Raw genomic sequence first — 19639 nt, forward strand, 5'->3', positions numbered from 1 at the left:
CGTGATACCCGTTACCCTTTTCAGCGTAATTGATGGCCAAGCGTAATCAGATATGAGAGTCGATCTGATTAGTAAACAAGGCGACACACTAATAATTAAACCTAATGAAATTTCATGCAACTACGACAGTATTCAAGTTGTAGGAATGGCCCAGCCCTGTCATGTAAATACAACCCTACAGTGCTATGTTCGTCTCACGATCTGCTCGTATCCGGTCATAGGTTATAACTCAGACCGTGCCGGACATTTCAAATGGGTGCTGGTGATATGTCCTAGAATACGCTGGCATATGCGCACTAGGGTTATAACTTTTTTACAGCCTTATGTTCCTGTACCTCAAGTCGATGGATTTTTGCTTAAAAAAAAAAAAAAAAAAACTTATTCCTCTCAATTAAAAAAAAAAATAAAGGTCGCCTCGGAAAAAAAAAAAATCGACTTTTACAAGCGTATATTTACATGTACAATAATCAAAACAACAAAAGAGCTTATACAAATGCATTAATACTGAAAAGCACTGTTTATTACCTAGAATAAATATAAGTTGCAGTTTGGCTTTGTGTCTGCAGGCAGCATAATGTTCCTGCATCACTTTGATTGCACGTTCTGCACACTGATTACTTCTTGGTATCTTGAGTAAGGATGGCTCCTGCTTCCAGTGATTCTGCACTGAGTTTAGTGCTTTTTTGTAAGGTTTCAATATTCTGACAAGTCTTGAAGTCATTTCCATTGTACATCTGATTAGTAAACCAGTACTCTACCCATTCGTACAAAATGAATCTGCATAACTTCTCCAAAGTCTTCCTTGTCGTAGGTATAAGAATGAAGACAAGGACAGCAATAATTGGTCTTGAATTCCACCTCGCATTACTGATATTTGGAATTCTGTGAAAGTTAATCAAAGATAAATGCCCTTTTTCTTCAAAGAATCTAAACCATCCATCCATTGCCAGACGCCATGTATCCCAAATGGGGTGGCCAAGGGCTTAGAGTTAATTGTTTTACAGGGAGGGGCACTAATCCTCCACCAACCCCACTTGACACGTAGGGATGCCAACAGCATCTGGTGTTCCCAGGCGGTCACCCATCCAAGTACTAACCAGACCCAACGTTGCTTAACTTCGCTGATCGGATGGGAAGCGGTGTACTCAACGTGGCATGGCCGTTACTGGCTTGGCTCTTAAGAATCTAAACACTCGTGTTAAATGGTGCAAAAATTTCATGTCATTTCTCCATCCTAACTTATCGAGGATCTTTTCTGTTCCACTAACAAACGGTGATTTTAGTTTTCCATAATTCTGTATTAGTTGAGACACAAATGGGTATTCGACGTTTGGAGAATTGGTGTTAACGCCAAATTCTTCATCCTTCACCAAACAGAGAATCCTGTCCAGAATATGATGCTGACAACCGATAAACTGTGGTTTGTTGAAACTATTATCTGAGAATGTTTGTTGTAATCTGTCAACAACTCCACCCTTTTTCCCAGTGTTAATGCTAGTTGTATCAGCAATGATCATTTTTATTGCATGCCATAAGTTGTATTCATCAATACCTATTGTAATTCCTTCAGCAATAGTTTCAGCCTTGCCATTTTCCAGACGCAGTGCGTCCAGTTTTAATTCGGTTCTTTCATTTTTAAGTGGTACTACCTGGTACTCATTTTCATCAATCCGCTTTCCATCATAATGTTAAGATCATGTTTCAACTATAACTTTTCAATCATTTCCTCCTTCAGTGTAGCAGCCTCTTTGATTGACTTGTAAATTGCTGCTTGACTTGGAGCTGGAATGTCAATACCATCATGTGACAATTGTTTGTATATTTTTGCAGCTCTATTTGTCGATGCTCCAGCGGATGTCACCAAGTTAGCTGCAACTTTACTTCTGTTGTGTTTTCTGGTTGGTGGATGTTTAGTCTCATCTTCATCCTTATATTCGCTGTCATCAGATTCAGTGCAACTACCACTAGATTAAAGATCATAAGATGTTGATGGTAATATAGGTTCATCAGGCAGTTTTCGTCTCCTTGAAGGGTGAATGTTTTCCTTACTCGCAACGTGACCTGTTGAGTACCCCACTTCTCCTTTGCTTTGCACTTGTAGGTGGTAGAGTTGTTTATCTTCAGTTGATAACCATTGACCATTTACTTTTGTGATATCAAAAAGTTTATTTAGGGCATCATATTTTCCCCTCTTGACACATTCATTGTAAGATTATAGCACCTTGTCAAGCTTTGCTTGTATTGCTTGATCTGACACATGCAGAAAGTTCAATTTATTCACCCAAAATTTTGTAACTTCTTTGGATATTTCGGCTATTCGTTCTTTTCTTAAGTTGATTTTTCCTCTAGGAAACTTGTAATGTCCAACGACTTGTATGTTTTGACATTCTGCATTTTTCTTCTAATGAAGATTCTTCTAAAGGCACAATTCCTCTTCTTATATGTGAGTGCTGGAACCACACCAAATTGTTGGTCCAGACATCCTTGTTCTTCTGTACGATAGTATCACTTCTGTGTGACATCATGCTTATCTGAAAAACAAAAATATTTAATATATAACAGTAACACACTAAGCAATTATTCTGCTGACCTGCAAACTGCGAAGATCACTGTTGGATGCTGAAAACTGCGTCCCATTTAATAATATTTAGATTATTCTAGAATGTTCTAAACAATGTTAAACCACACTAGAACGTTAAACTGTTTTGGAAAGTTCTAAACAGTTCTAAAATCTTCTGTGTAAGTCCATAAATTTATAAAAAATCTATATAAAGCGTAAGAAAGTGATAAAACTTGCGCATGGCACCGTTAAATATATGGTAATCCATTTTTTGATTTGGGGGTGACCTCTTTTTAAAACTGAGAGGAATAAGGGCTTTTTTCTTTGTTTTTAAACAAAAGTTCATCAGTTTATGATACAGGCTACCTTTTATTGGAAAAAAAAAAAAAAGTTATAGCCCTAATGCACACAGCCTGTCGGTTCTTACGAATGACGTCACACACACACACACACACACACACACACACACACACACACACACACACACACACACACACATTTTACAAAGCTTCCACTTTCGCATGAAGCAAGGCAACCTTACTACCACTTTCAACATCATCACTTTCACTACAGACATGCCTTCCCCATTCGTGCTTCGACAACATAGGGAAAGGTCTATTCTGGTTATCAATTTCCCTGCAGAAACAAAGGTTCGCAGTTGTAGTTACAGGTACTTCAGCATGGCCACAAAAAGATAACACTTTTAGCAGGAAATTAAAATCCTTGAAACAAACACAACAGTAACAAGTGAATGGCAGAAGAGGGTTTAGAGGATTAATGCATAGAAAGTGGACGAAGGGTCATTAAAGCAGGTAATCATTTTTTTATTTTATTTAACTTCCATTTTCCTTTTGAGCTCAACACAAAATAATCAGTTCTCATCCAGGTTCGCAAGTTGTACAGTTCAGTGGAGAGAGAGAGAGAGAGAGAGAGAGAGAGAGAGAGAGAGAGAGAGAGTCCAACAGTTAGCCTTGACTAGAGTAGTACTCGAGGTCTTCCAGCTGCGCGCTACCACTGCACCACCGACTCCATGGGTGAGTGGATGTGAGGCCCATTTTACTTGGCGCTCGACAGTTCTCTGATTTATTACCTCAGCCAATAAAGTCGGAGGAGGTTACGTATTCACCTATGTTTATCTGTTTGTTTGTTTGTTTGTTTTTCCACACGATATCTCCAAAAGTTCTCATTGAATTTTAATTAAATTTTGTGGAAGAGTAGGCCATGGGCGAAGAAAGAAATTATTAAATTTCGGGGCGGATCCAGATCCGTATCCTGTGTATCTCACACAATATCTCCAAAAGTTCTCATTGAATTTCAATAGACTTTTGTGGAAGAGTGGACAGGAATAATTGATTAAATTTGGGGACTGGTGTGGATCCTATGTATTCCACACAATATCTCCACTGCTCTCCACGAATCCGCATCCGGATCCGGATTCTTTTTCATGGCAAATGGGATTGACGGAGGTATGCGCTTTGTGAGTGCTTTCTCGTTTACTTACGTATTACCTCCGCCAAGAAAGGCTAGAGGAAGTTGTGCTTTCACCTTTGTTAGTCCGTTTGTTCTTATGATATATCGACAACTTATTGATGAATTTCAACGATTTTTTTTTTTTTTTTTTTATGTGGGTCGTGGGCCAAGAAATATTCTATTAAGTTTTGGTGGTGAATTGAGTTCGCATCTCGGTTCTGGACTGTATTTGTTTGTTGTCCACAAGATATCTCAATAAGTTATGAATGAATTTTAATGAAATTGTGGATAAAAGGGTTGTGACCCATGGAAGATTTGATGAAATTTTGGTGGTGACGTGAATTTTCTTGTTTAGACTTTGGAAATTTACTCTCTGTAAGTGTAGTCTAAGATATTTATTTATTTTCTTTCATCTTGAGTTAATTGAGTACAGTATGTTAGTGGGAATGGATAGATGATGATGATGATGATGATGATGATGATGATGATGATGATGATGATGGTGATGGTGATGGTGATGATGATGATGAACTGTTACCTCATGTTGTTCTAGTCACAATTTTACGTTACCACATTTCTCACCTTCGTTCGTTCCTTGATGTTGTCAACACTGTGTCGTTATATTTTTCGCTCATCCCTTTTCTCGTCCTTATTAACATCTCATGCCGAAAGTTGTTGTGCATCTCTGTATGGAAAAACTGGGCGGCTTTTTGGGAGTGGCCCCGATGCCTCCCATTGGCTGATGAAAGAGTGGAAGGTGCTATGAGATGTAACGTCACAGGTACTGGCGCATCTCATTTGTTCGCGGTGATGTTGAGTAGGCCTAACGGGAGAGACGTCACAGGTGTTAACATCTCTCACTGGCTAAAAGCCTGCTGGGAGGAGACTGTAGGAAACTTGCCCTCGAGTTTACCCTGATTAACCCCCCCCCCTTCCCCGCTCCTTCCCAAGTAGTACCTTTTTTCCTTCTCTGCTAAACACTGCTCTGGTTGGAGGGGTGGGTGACTGGATGGGAGGGTTGGTGGGTGGATGGGTACTTCTGGGTGGGTATCGTTTATTTAAGAAGGGTCGTTTCTGTTGTGCTTTTACCAGTTAAATGCCAGAGACAGGCTAATGTGTTTTATTTTTTAAATATTTTCTTTAAAAAGTAAATAGTGAGTCATTTGCTCTCTCTCTCTCTCTCTCTCTCTCTCTCTCTCTCTCTCTCTCTCTCCATTTTTTTACCCTTCGTTCTCCTTATCACAATCTTTATTATTTATTATCTCCACCAACGAAAGTTGGAGAAAGTTATATATTCACACCCGTTTGTCTATTTGTACACAAGATATCCCAAAAAGTTATTGAAGGGTTTCAATAAAAAAAAATAAAAATAAAAATGAATATGTGAGTCATGAACCTGAGAAGAGTCGATTAAATTTTAATGGTGATTTGATTTGTCTGGTGTTGGCGTTGGCGGAGGTATGGGCTCTGTTAACGGTGTCTAGATTTTCATAATTTCCATTAACTTGAAGCCCGTCACTGTCCTCCCTATTTTCGTTGTATTTACTTTCTTCTTTCTTACCAGTTTCAGTCTTTCTCACTGCGATATTACAAAATCGTTTTATGTTTATATAATAAACACTCATGATATTCATTCATCACATTTTTTTTTTTTTTTACTGTAAAGCCAGGGATATATTTTTGTTCCTTCTCCATCTCTCTCTCTCTCTCTCTCTCTCTCTCTCTCTCTCTCTCTCTCTCTCTCTTCCTTAATTGTTTTCCATGCCTTCCTTTCCATGACCCCATCTCGTCATCATTACTTTGATTTCTTTTCCTCTGTTCTCAATCTAAACGGTAATTTGTAGTTGGCCACCTGTGCCGATCATTAAAATAACTCCTCACGAAGGAGTATTCTCATATATCGGATCCAAATTCCTTCTCCAGTCTGTGCAATATTAGTGGAGACTGTTATTTTCAAGGTGGAAGAATGGGGACACCAAAATGGACCGAGGGGTATTGCATTTTTACGTGTATTTAGATGTGTGTGTAGAGGGGGGTGAGGGATGGAAGGAATGTGTGGTGGGAATACACTTAAATGAATCACCTGGGGATGTGTGTGCGTGTGTGTAAATAAACACACACACACACACACACACACACACACACACACACACACACACACACACACACACACACACACACACACACTAACTGCAAATGGTTAAGTCTGTGAATACATTAGGATTATGTGGGTTTCATGGATGTGTGATTGATTGAGTGACCTATTTCTCTAGCCATGTTGCTTCTTAATTTTTTTTCGCTGCATTATTAGATGACACTGAGGGTCAGCGTACTGAATGAATGAATTTTTGTGCACGTTATAAAGCCTGATAATTTCATATACGATGAATTTCACTATAACTTTCGAGAACTGATCAGTCGCATTTAAACTTGTCCCATTTTTCATTCTGCCTTTATTCTGTTGTTCATAGCTTCCCAATGAACACAATCGCTCCCTTCTCCTTGGCATTCAGTACGACACATTTTATTAAAGTTTTGATACAAAGTTAAAAAAAAAAATAATAATCAGGATATTCATTTCGAGCTCTACCCCTACTTTTGGTGTTTTCTACTCTCTTATCAATTATACATGAATTTTTGCCACAACTAGAGGCTAGACAGTTACCCAAAACTACAGAGTACGGTGTTCTATTACTATTTTATCATAACTTGTTATTCGTTAACTGTTCACCAACACAGTCCAATTCTTATGTTCTGTTGTTTCCTTTCTCTTTGTTCGGCACGCACATTCCTCTTATGAACACAATTCTGCTCTAACATACACAAAACTCGTGTCCCTCCTCGCATCCAGTACGGCTCATTCTATACATGTTTTATAATAAAGTTAGATAAAAGAACTGATTTTCATCATACACAGTACGTTTTACCTCTCTCTATTACATTTTTTATTATTACACTTTTAGATAGTGGAGACGTTCCCCCCCCCAAAAAAAAAAAATGTCCTACATCTTTGAAAAATTAGATTAATTTTCGTCAAAGTCACATTACTGTTTTGTGTAAGTTATGTCGTAACTTTAGACTCGAGAACTTTTTCGGCAGCACATTCAGATGCTCAAGTTCTTCCCTTTCTTCCCTTTGTTTTTCTTTCTCAATTCAGAACCTACTGAATCTTACAGTGGCTAAGTGATTTACGGTATTGTCAGAGTTTTTTTGTACATTCTGTCTTAACTTTAGGATAGACAAATGTTCAGCACCACAGCCATACTCACACGTTCTTCCATATTCTCCAGTTCTTCCCTTCTTCCTTTTGCCTTTGTTTCACTGTCTACACCCCTCTGATGAACACATTACTGCTCTCCCCCTTCCCATGCAATACTGCTAACAGTTCACGTCACTCTTCATCAACTTGCCAACAAGACAGTCTGTATGTGGAAAGAATATAACTATTATAGAAGTGCAAATGAGAGAGAGAGAGAGAGAGAGAGAGAGAGAGAGAGAGAGAGAGAGAGAGAGAGAGAGAGAGAGAGAGAAAATTTAATGGAGTCGAAATGTAGTCGGTTTAGCAGACTGAACAATAAATATTTCATAATCATCATCAACTGGAATCGGAAAAATTTGTGTCTAGTGTCGGGATAAAAATAAAACAGATATTGTGTACGGAGACTGTGAGTGTAGGGATAAATGAATGAAGGGGATCTGAATTGTAGAAAGGACAACCTGAGTACGAAGGACAGAGTGATATAGAAGCGATTCGTTTGTACACACTCCTTCACGAATTAAAGCGTCAGGGTATAAAGAGGACGACAGATATTGCGTTTGGTAAATCTTCGGTAACAGTACCTTTGCCAGCAAGGTGTTGGGTCCCGAGTACTCTAGAATGTTTATATGTGGATGAACTGCCAAACGTAGAAAGGCAATTAAAAACAGACTTTTGAAAGCTTCACCAGAATGACGACTCTTGTACTGCACTCTTCCTATCACCAGACGACTTTGGTCACAGTAGGGGGCACTTCAACTAGTCTTACAAACCACAAAGCCACCGAACACCTCGCGTCGGAAATCGTTATAGTAGCCGCAGCGAGAAATGAACGCTGTGGTGGGGCAGGCGGGATGACCTGGGATTCCCCCATTGTTGCCATATCCACATGTCACCGACCATAGAGGTAGGATGTCACCGACCATCGGCCACCGCTGCAGCCCCGCTCCATGATCCTTACCCTGTGTCTCTGGCTTTCTCTTTCTCCCTCGGTTTCTATATAAACTGGTGTATTTCCGAAACTAATTATGAAATTATTATGACTTTTGTTCCACACCACCACTGAGGTAAAAATCAAGGAGAGTTTTCTGTATAAAGGTTTCCCCCCCCTCCTAAATGTGGCATATGAGCGGGGGAGTGTGGCCTTGCCGATACCTCCGCCTGACCTATAATTATACCCTCGCCAGAACTGACCTACCCTCAGACAAGGGGGGGGGAAACCTTTATACAGAAAACTCTCCTTGATTTTTACCTCAGTGGTGGTAATTTCATAATTAGTTTCGGAAATACACCAGTTTATATAGAAACCGAGAGAGAAAGAGAAAGCCAGAGACACAGGGTAAGGATCATGGAGCGGGGCTGCAGCGGTGGCCGATGGTCGGTGACATCCTACCTCTATGGTCGGTGACATGTAGATATGGCAACAATGGGGGAATCCCAGGTCATCCCGCCTGCCCCACCACAGCGTTCATTTCTCGCTGCGGCTACTATAGTGAGGTACTGACGTTCACAGCCGCTCATAGAAATGATTATGCGTTAGAAGAATATATATATATATATATATATATATATATATATATATATATATATATATATATATATATATATATATATATATATATATATATATATATATATATATATATATATATATATATATATATAAGGGTAAATTGACTCCAGTCTTAACCTTCAAACGTTTCGATTTTAATCAGGGGAGTATTAAAAGAGAATGGAATAAAATTGTCTGGTTGTGGCAAAAACACCCTAAGTCATGGCTGTGTACCGAGAAACTGATTTCACTGTGATAACATGTATTTGTTTTAAAGCCTGATTCTGATTTTAAATTTTAATATTCCAGGCTCTTTTGACTCACACACAGGTAAATAAAAATGTCAGGCTTACCTCGAATAAGGTACTTTCATTGTTCCAGCCATCAGGTAATTAATGCAATAATGATCTATTATATGGCTGTAAGTTAAGGTTCTACTTTTAAAAGAAAATATTTGTTTTAATCTCAATAGAATCAACAAGCACAGGTCTCCTCAAACAAAGGACAATTATTATTTTCATGGAACCTGCACTGGTGGGGGTGTAGAGGACGGTTTTTCCAAGTTTTTATATTTTGTTAGGAATAATTGAACCATACTTTTCAATAGTTCATTATCACTGCTAAATATGCAAAATTCAGCCATCCTCTGGGATTGCACAATGCGTGTAGCCTACATTTCAGTATGGGCAAAAACTTTTACATTGTTTTGGGGCTTTATGTTTAAATTCCTACTACATCGTAAGGGGGAAGGGGGAGAGAGAGAGAGAGAGAGAGAGAGAGAGAGAGAGAGAAGGTCATGATGATGATGATGATGATGATGTAATCGTTTCGTCTATGCGTTGTTTAGTTCCATTCCGCATAGCAGGAGTGTCCCACAGGGCAAGGAAAGGAACACCAACAAAACTCCTCACAACTACCGTGTTATCAACTAGATAGACTAAGAGGCATAACTGTTTCGTCTAGTTGTTTTGACCTATTATTAGTTTCACGTGAGAGGAATCGTTATATACTAGGGCCAGAAAAGCCTTGAGGTTCTTTTGTTCAGGCCATCCCATACATATTGTGGCGTACGGCACCGTGCCAAAAAAATTTCTATCATCTTTATCTTTCTTTCTTTCTATATCCATTCTGATAGCTCAGCTGTTTCTTCTAATGAAAAGGCAGAACTCCTTGCTCAGACTTTCACTTCTAATTCCATCTTAGATGATTCCAGTTCTTTTGCTCCATCTCTTCCTCCCTTTGATTTTTTCAGGACTGAAATTAAGAAGTCAACTGATGTACATTCTGCTCTCACTGGCCTCAGCACTACTAAAGTAGGCTACATGGGCCTAACGGGGCCTCTCCTGTTGTCCTCAGGAACTGTGCATCCGTGCTTATGCTCTGCCTAGGTAAACTCTTTGCTTTGTCTGTCGCTTTGTACCTTTCCTTCTTGCTGAAAGTTTGCCCTCACTTAGCCTGTTCTAAAGACAAGTGACCATTCCTAGCGCTGACGATCGCCCATTTCCTTTAGTAGCCTGCATTTTCATATAATTTTAATAAAAAAAAACTTCAGAGCACCTTTCCTAGCACAACTTTCTTTCCGATAGTCTACTAGTATGGTTTCCGCCTGGGGCATTCCGCTGTCGATCTTGTCACCTTCCTTTGAGACACCTGGTCATCCTCCTTTAGAGACACTAGCAAAAGCTTTGCCACTGCACTTGACATCTCAAAGCTTTCGATCGAGTCTGGCATAAATGTTTAATATCCAAGCTGGCACCATACAATTTACATCCTTCGGTCTGAGCCTTCATCTAATTCTTCAGTCCTGGTTGCTCTGTAGCTGCCGTTGTAGACAGGCGCCGATTTCTCCTAGACCTAATAATATTGGTGTTTCTCAGTGTTCCGTCCTTTCACGAACTCTCTTCCATCTATTCCTCAACGATTTTCTAAGATATTTATCTAACCCTATCCACTCATACCCTGATGACCCCATCCTTCACCTTTCCATTCGCTTTCCACAGCGTTCATCACAGCAATTACACTACTTCAACATACTCGGGATAAGACTAGGGGACACCTAAATTCTGACCTGGCTCAAATCTTTGATTGGGGTTAAAAACAACTTTTTTTTTTTTTTCCATCAAAACTCAGGTCCTACATCTTTTGACCCGTCAAAATCTTCCATTGGATTATCTGTTGATATTGAACAATATTCAAGTCGTTCATACTGTATATCATCTCTTAGCATATTTGAGGCTTCTTTCTATCGGCATTAATCATGGAAAGATCAAATTCTCTCTCTCTCTCTCTCTCTCTCTCTCTCTCTCTCTCTCTCTCTCTCTCTCTCTCTCTCTCTCCCTGTATATATATATATATATATATATATATGGATATAGATATATATGAATGTTATCTATCTATCTATCTACAGTATATCTATCTATCTATCTATCTATCTATATATATATATATATATATGGATATAGATATATATGAATGTTATCTATCTATCTATCTATCTATATATATATATCTATATATATCTATCTATCTATCTATATATATATATATATATTTTTATATATGTATATATATATATATATATATATATCTATCCTGCATTGTTTGTTTGTCCTTCAATCACTCCCAAACCAAGGGCCAGAGACCCACTGATCCATGTGTATTCTGAATCAGAGTGACTCAAGGATGGTATAAAACGGTGCAAAATTCAGATCTAGATCATTTGAGGTCACTGGTAGAGTGTTCGCCTTTTTTGGCCCGGGCAAAGACGGATACCCCTGCAGCCTAATTTTTGGCATGGATACTCACATGACCTTCATTTCGGACACAGGCTATGTGAGGTTGATCTTCGGGGTCATTTGAGGTCACTGGTAATTGTAAACAAGTGCCCACAAATAATGTGCGTTAGTCTGCGAAAGCTGAAATAAAAATAGGAGAAATGGAGTTCCCCCGAGCTAAGCCCTGTATTGGACTATATAGCCCCGCTAGGGTTACAGGAGCGAGCTACCACTCCCAGCACGGCAGCCCGGGCGAGGCTCGAACTCGCAATCCCCCGATTACGAGTCCAGCGCGCTACCACTGTGCTACCGCGCCCCCCAAAAGCTGAAATAGAAAGTTCCTGTATCTCTTATAATCCCTGTTCAAAAGCACTAGAGGTACATGGTCTTTCTGGAGTAGAAAGAAAGACTGAACTAGAAAAAATAGGATTAGAATGATCGCCTTTTTGGCCTGGCAACGCGGGGTACCCGTGCTTGTCTACTTATAAGAAACTAGTGTGCTAAGCCGACTCCCCGCCCTCTTTACCCCTGCCCAGCTGTTAGCTTTATACAGATGTTATATTTGCTCCTGTGTTGAGTACTGCTCTCACATGTGGGGAGGCTCCTCACACTGGCTCCCCACATACCATTCGTCTCAACAAGGTGGAGTCGAAGGCTTTTTGTCTCATTAAGGGCCGTACTTAAACTAAACGCCAGTACTGACGAAAGTGAGCATCTGACGTTCCTGTTTTTCGTACCATAAATTGATTTGTTGTTCACGCCAGGCGTTTGTCACCTGGTTATGGCGTAAAAAACTATTGGAATGTCACAGGAGAATAAACGCCACACGAGACCCCCCTTTCGTGTAACAAATTTAAATATTCTTAAATATGATAACCGGTTTTTCCATTTATAAAAAACTGAATAATTCAGGAATCAAAATTTCCCTAGCAGGTTAAAATATATGAGAAATACAAGGCTGTGCTTAAGATTTTATAAGACTAAACGCTTCCGTAACGAATACGAGTAAACAAAAACTTCTATGGTACGGGTGTGGCGCATAATATTGAGTTAGGATATTAAATCATGCTTTCTAGTTTATTTCGGACTACCTGTGTACATTCTGAATAGATTTTTGAAGCGGCATCTATTTGATAGTTTGTGTGTTAGCCAGCTCAGTGTTTTAGTTAGCACACTTGAGGGCAAGCCAGTAAGCTTCTGCCTCTAGTCCAATATCATTGTGCGCCAGTTCTTGCCTATGAAAAACCATGAATAAATGACGTGTAAGAAGTGCATATACGATATTATATTACATGGCAGAAATTACACATATCAGAGTTAGGTCAACATTGGTAAATGGTTGGTTTGTATTTTTCACCTGTTTTAGTGTTCTCTTTTACAGTTAAGTTTCAGAAATTGATAATAAAACAAAAATTTTTAATCAGTACCGACAAGTATGTGCAATCACTTAAGTTCTTTCTTGAAAAATGTGATTCGTTTTTGGACCACAATAAATTGATAAGTGATGTAGTTAAGATAGTTGGGTAAGGTTACCAGATACCGGTGAGTGAATTGGTTGGTTAGGATGCTGGCTGAATTATTACCTGTTTCAATCAAGCACTCAGATTTGAGCATAGGTGTGTTGGCTCTAAAACAAATCTTGTTAGTAAATGCAGATTTTTTTCATGAGAATTGCCAAAAAAGAAAAAAAAAAACTTAGGCATCTTTCTATCCCAAGAGCTTTTCTTAATTACAAATAGCTACAGGCCTGAGGAAATGGCCTGTGCCATGCATATATAATAATGATAAAAACTAGTTAATTGGATAGAAATGACGGCTATTGTAATGGGGGAGTAGATAGGTGTAGGAAAGTCATGGAATATTGGTTAGGGTGGAAGGGTTATACAAAAGCATGAAAGGTGCAGTTAAGCAATGACTAACAAACGAAGTAATGAGAAATATTTAGTGAAGGAGACAATCATCAAGCATATAACCAGAGAAGGAGTCAGAAATAAAACAGAACTGGATGAAAGTACTATAGAAGTGGAATGATTTCTGGGAAACAAAAAGGAATGCTTGTCTAGCGGGCTGGGACAGAAATAATTAGCTACTGTATATACAATGTGGTTAGTACTTGGATGGGTGACCGCCTGGAAACACCAGATGCTGTTGGCATCCCTACGTGTCAAGTGGGGTTGGTGGAGGATTAGTGCCCCTCCCTGTAAAACAATTAACTCTAAGCCCTTGGCCACCCCGTGTGGAATACATGGCGTCTGGCAATGAATGAATGAATATACAATGTTAGTGGTAGGTGATGGCGACCATCATCCACTCACTTGATGTAGTGCTGCCTACTTCTTCCTTAGCCTTTATCAATCTTTTTCTGTGCCTGCCCTCCTCTCTTCCTATTTCTCCCATCTTTTCTGTCGCTACTTATTGCCTTTCTTTCCATTACAGGTGGCTTTGCATTGAGTGACTAGCCAAATGGTTTCCTGTAAGCCAAGAAACCATTTACAGTGCTGGGTGGTAACCATATAACCAAACCATACGTGCTCCCTACGTGTCAAGTGGGTTGGTGGAGGTTTAGTGCCCCTCCCCGTAAAACAAATAACTCAGAGTCAAATGGCCACCCCGTAAGGGATTACGGCGTATGGCAATAGACAGATAGATAGATATACCATGTAACTTAGGAAATCATTGCATACTGCTTGAAGGGAAAGGTAATGATAAAGAATGTGAATCTCGGAGTAGTATAATTACTGAGCTAAACTGGAAATTTGCTAGTAATACCTCAAACAGGGAAGGTGACAATAATGTAGGGGAAGAACTATAGATATATACTGTAGAGAGTGAAAGAACAACTGTTATAGTACACACATCTTATAACCCATATTTTCCTATATGGTCTCCTGGTCAAGGCTGGATGACAGGTGTGGAAAGAGGCTGCTGAAAAAGAATGGAGTGTTACTGCATCCCTCTTGTGTTGGTACTGCAATGAATGTCACCATTCAACCAGCTTAGTAAAGAAGTAAATTAGTCTCGATGCTAAAAATAATTCTGCAGTAACTCTGTATTTACATTGTGCAATATAAATTTAGGAACACATGATGTACTGCTGCATGAGTGAAAGTGCACATAACCTGGATAAACTGCTATATAATTCATGACTGGTGAGTTGGCCAGGAACAACATGGAAATCTATGAAGAATGCAATAATACATTCACTTTGCTCGTATGAAATCTTCTGGATAATCTCAATAATTATTTTCATGCAAATAACTGCAAAAGGAGGATAAATCACAGTTCAGTCTAGGCTATAGCCTACTGTACATTACACTGTATCTTGCTTGTAAATGCATCTTCTTTATGCGGTCTACCATCATCTGATACCAATTCTAACACAAATATACTTATTTCCTATATAAAAATAACAGTTTAGAATGGGTTAGCCAAGTGTCTGGTTAATTAAACAGAAGAAACATTCAAAATTTGCGCGCTTCTAGTGCACATGCAGCGCATTCTCGCCCAGTCTAGCGACTGTCATGGCATTCAAATGCCAGAACTGGGTTTCGCCAAGACTGACGGTCCAGATTTTTTATAGTAAGGATGACTGACGCTCAGGAACATCTGACGACTGAACGACGCCGTTGGACCGCCTAAGCTCTGGGTTTTTACAGTACGTCCCTAAGTCTACTCCTCTTACTGATTCCGTTCAACCTGTCTGTTTGCCGCACTGCTGCATCTTTATTTGTTTTCTATCGCTGCTTCAATGGTCACTGTTTTTCTGAACTGTCTACTTGCACCCCTCCTCCATTGTGGCCGGTGTGTAGCACCTGTCGGGCAACATACTCTCACTCTTTTATTGTTCAGCTCTCTAGTACAAGAGTTAACCGATGCTCCCAGTTGTTCATTTATGCAACAGTTCAGTTCCGGATCTATCTTCCTCTGTATGTATTTTTCTGCCTATGACCTCTAGTCTTTTAAACGCAATGTGTCCTGGCATCTCGAAACGAACAGACCTTTAATTTGGCTTATCTTTTTCTTGGAGGGAACTCCCTTTCCGGGCTGCTAGTTTTTCGTTCCTTCTTCATTGCATAAAAAAATCATTGGCCATGAAGCTTATGGCGTAGTTGTATTACTAACCAGCATTTTCACAGACTGATTTCTTGGAAACTTCGTGGCCGTTACCCAGGGAGGCCCCGTCCCCTCTCCCCTGCCGAAGGCGACTTCTCGATGAGAGAGAGAGAGAGAGAGAGAGAGAGAGAGAAAATAAAAGTGGTCACTTCGTCTGATATAAGAAGAGGATGAAGTTTGTATTACCGTTTAGGAAGACAATAATAAAAGCCATTGTATTTCTGAACAAACCAACGGAAGGACCGTTTATTATTATTATTATTATTATTATTATTATTACTACTACTACTACTACTACTACTACTACTACTACTATATTTCAAGATGTTCAGATACCCTTATATTCTATAACATAACAGCATTGCCAAATTAATGTTTGCCAGTTTAACGAGTGCAACCTTCTGGACATAATTTTATCAAGGCATGTATAGTCTATTTGATTGACCTGTGCAACTGAGATTATGTGACAAGTACGGTGTGTTAGTTAGGCGGCTGTTGATTGGCCACCGATGATGTCACTGAATTTGTTTTTGTTTGTTTGTTGATATTTGCCCACACTTGGTGGGACAAGGGCAAACTGAGAGCCCGTCAGAGATAGGCAGATAAAATAAAAAGTCTTAAGACAATAAAAAAGTGGAAGGCAGTTAGCGAGGAGGGGGATAATCCCGAACTGTGTGTAAAAGCCTCTGGTAGGGCGCACTGCTAACAACCCAAGCTGCATCAAGGAGATCATCACCAGTGCGAGGAAAGTCTCCGTCAGTCGTCACACGAAGTTGGGCTGTTGCCGGGCAGTTGAGCAGATAGTGTCAGAGTGGTTCAGCAGACCGCTCATAGCAATGGGTGCACGGTTCTGGGTCCATGCCTGCAATCTGGTGATAGCACAGGAAGCCCAGGCGGAGTTGCTGGATTCTGACTAGGATGTAGTTGGGCAGACCATTCGGTATGGAAAGAGGAGACTATGAAGTGGCCGTTGCATACCAGGCAGCCGAGCGCGAGCCCTCAGCAATGCAAAGTTGATGGTCATCTTTAGTATGCCTGGAGATAGTGCTAGCCACTAATGAGAGAACCCAGGAGGCACAAGGGCAAAGCGGAAACGTGACCTCAGTGCGGGAGCTAGCCACACTTGCGGTTCTGTCCGCCAGTTCATTTCCCCCAATCCCAACATGCCCCGGGACCCAGTGAAAAATCACTGAGCCACCTTGCTGTTGGATGAGGGAAGAGACCATATAGACAGTGGTGAGTAAGAACCGATGGGATACTAAAGAGAGAGACTCCAGGCACTGAAGGGAGGAGAGTGAGTCAGTGAGTAAAACGACACGCTGATGTCGTTGTCGGTAGGCATGGCGCAATGAACCGAAAAGTGCCACCAGCTCAGCCTGAAAGGCAGAGACCCCCAAAGAGATGCGCCAGGATTCTATATTTGTTCCAGAAACTAAAGCTGCTCCCGATGAACCATCAGACATGACTGAGCCGTCTGTGTAGCAGATTGCTGAGGCCATAGAGGTAAGAGTAGTGATGCTGCTGAGACACTCCTGTCGGAGGATGGCCAGAATGGAGTGGCAAGGCTTAGACACTGAGGGATAGATGACGGTGAAAGGGGGAGGCGACCAGGGAGAAGGAGGTGAGTACCTTGAACAATCGAGATCAGGGTCACTGCACACCTCCGAAGCCACACCCAAGTCGTGGAGTACAGCCGTAGTGGCACGAGCCCAGTCATGATGAGGGAGTGGGTCAGGGGACCTGCTTGCTAGACGTCGCAGTAGAACAGAGGCAGGGAGGTGCGGATGGCGATGCACTAGCTTGAGCATCTCAGCTGTCGCACGCAAAGCAATTCTGTGAGCAAGGGATGGAAACCCACTCTCTAGCCTCAGGTTAACTAACCTGGTCCAGCATGGAGCTTGCAGCATAACTCGGAGGCCTTCATTCTGAACCTCCAAGGACTGGGAGATGTGTGGAGCAAGACCAGTGAGGCATATGGCACTATAATCTACAATGGAGCAGATGGCATGAATGTAGAAAGTGCATAATACAGAATAAGACGCCCCAAGGCTGCGGCGAGAGAGGTAGCGGAGAGCAGAAGTGTGGGTGGCGGCCCGCTCTCATAGGTACTTGTTGTGCTTGGCAAGCATAAGGCCAGTGTCCAAATATACCCCCAAGTAGTGGTGGAGTGTGACAAGCTCGATGCTGCAGCCACCAAGCAAGAGAGGACGGTCCAGAGGACGGAAACCAAAAGGTAGGCACTTGGTCTTCTCGAGGTTGACCTTCAGTCCAAGTTCGCTGCATTTGGCATGCAGCCGGGAAAGAGCAGCTGGTGCATGGGTGAAGCAGTCCCCCCTAGAGAAGACAAGTGCCAAATCATCCGCATAAACAAGCAGTGTCACACCGGGGCCATAGTCTACCACCAGTAGCCCCTCCACTAGGACTTTGAAGAGCAAGGGGCTGAGTACACTCCCCTGGGGTGTGCCGTTATGATGGTGGTAAAACGGGGAGGTCTGCCTCTGAAATCTAACCCCCACCATCCAGTGCATTAAAAAGTCCCCCACCCACGATAGGAGTCTACCCCCGACTCCCCGGTCTGCAAGGGCTGCCTGGATGACAAGGAGGCTCACCAGCTCGAATGCTTTCTCGAGGTCGAGGAAGACAGCCATCCCCCATCCGCCTCAAAGCTCCCCAGCAGGGTCAGGGTGTGACGGTGGGTGAAGAGGACGTGGATCAGAGATGGACTGGATTCTCCTCCACATCTCTCGGAGAGTGGAGTAAGTCTCAAAAGTACGACACCATCTAATCCATGACCCCTCCTTAATGCAGCGCTTTTCTGACGTCACATGGCATGTGACAGCAGCCAGATACTGACGGTGCGGGGATGTACGGTGCCGCCAGTACTGCCTGTGCGCAGCATTCAGCCTGTTATTCAACTCTCTGACCCTGTCGCAGTAAATCCAGCCATCTCGATAACACTGCATGGTTTGTCGTTGCAGTGGAATAGTGAGAGAGGCAGCCTGGGAAAAAGCGCAGGCTACTTGGTCTGCTCGACCCTCGAGGTCCGGGGCAGGAGGAGATGCCTCAAAGGCCGCAGTCAATGCACGGCCAAAGGCCGGCCAGTCAGCCCTGCAGAGATCCCACCTAGGCAGGGGGAGAGGTGGAGGCAGGAGTGGAGTCATAGGTAAAGTGACCAGGACGGCGAAGTGGTCACTAGAGAGATGGGGGTGAAGTGACCACTTTGCTGAGCCTGCTAGGAGGGACGACACAAAAGACAGACTGAGACGGCCCCCACCAATGTGAGTGGCAACTCCAATATCATTCAGAAGGATACACCATCCATTTCCTCCAGCATCAGAGAGATGTGCCGCTCTGCATCATTGGATGGAAGAGGCGATGAAAGAAGAGCATGGTGGGCATTAAAGTCACCCCTGACGTAGACAGTGCCCCTGGCAGCCTGGGAGAACAAGTCTCTCATTTCCAAGAAGCCCCTGTGGTTTTGATATACATTGTATACCATCAGGGACGCCACCGCCAGGTGGGAAACCACACCCTGGACCTCCACATCAGATCCATAGAAAGGAGAAGGGTCACAATCCGTGCATGTGATGTGGTCCTGGACCAGAACGGCACATCCTCGTGTGACGCCACGAACATAGGGGAGGAGATGGGTGGTGTAACCCAAGAAACGTAAAGTGGAACTATCTGGGAGCAGGATCTCCTACATTAGGATGGCATGAGGGCGGTCCCTAATGGCTGCCTCCTGCAAAAGTGGGAGCTTATGCTATGCTCCTAGACAGTTCCACTGAAGGAGTCTAAGGGGGGAGCTGTCCCGCCGTCTGGAGAGAGACAGAGATGGTCGTCCTCGGTCTTCTGAAGTAAGGTCATGTCTGCTGAGGTTACCACCGAGGGCATCAGCTCCTGCCCTTGAA

The 19639-nt window shown here is 41.9% G+C and overlaps 1 non-coding gene across 1 annotated transcript; it reads right to left on the reverse strand.

Moving 5' to 3' along the window:
• Positions 1–1048: 1048 nt before the first annotated feature.
• Positions 1049–1167, reverse strand: LOC145400880 (5S ribosomal RNA). The gene has a single exon (XR_013897505.1). It is a non-coding gene; the product is annotated as a 5S ribosomal RNA (ribosomal RNA).
• Positions 1168–19639: the final 18472 nt, after the last annotated feature.

Source organism: Coenobita brevimanus, chromosome 53 (assembly GCF_032717465.1).
Source record: "Coenobita brevimanus isolate Jiangsu-jjx chromosome 53, ASM3271746v2, whole genome shotgun sequence".
In the NCBI taxonomy this organism is placed as follows: Eukaryota; Metazoa; Arthropoda; class Malacostraca; order Decapoda; family Coenobitidae; genus Coenobita; species Coenobita brevimanus.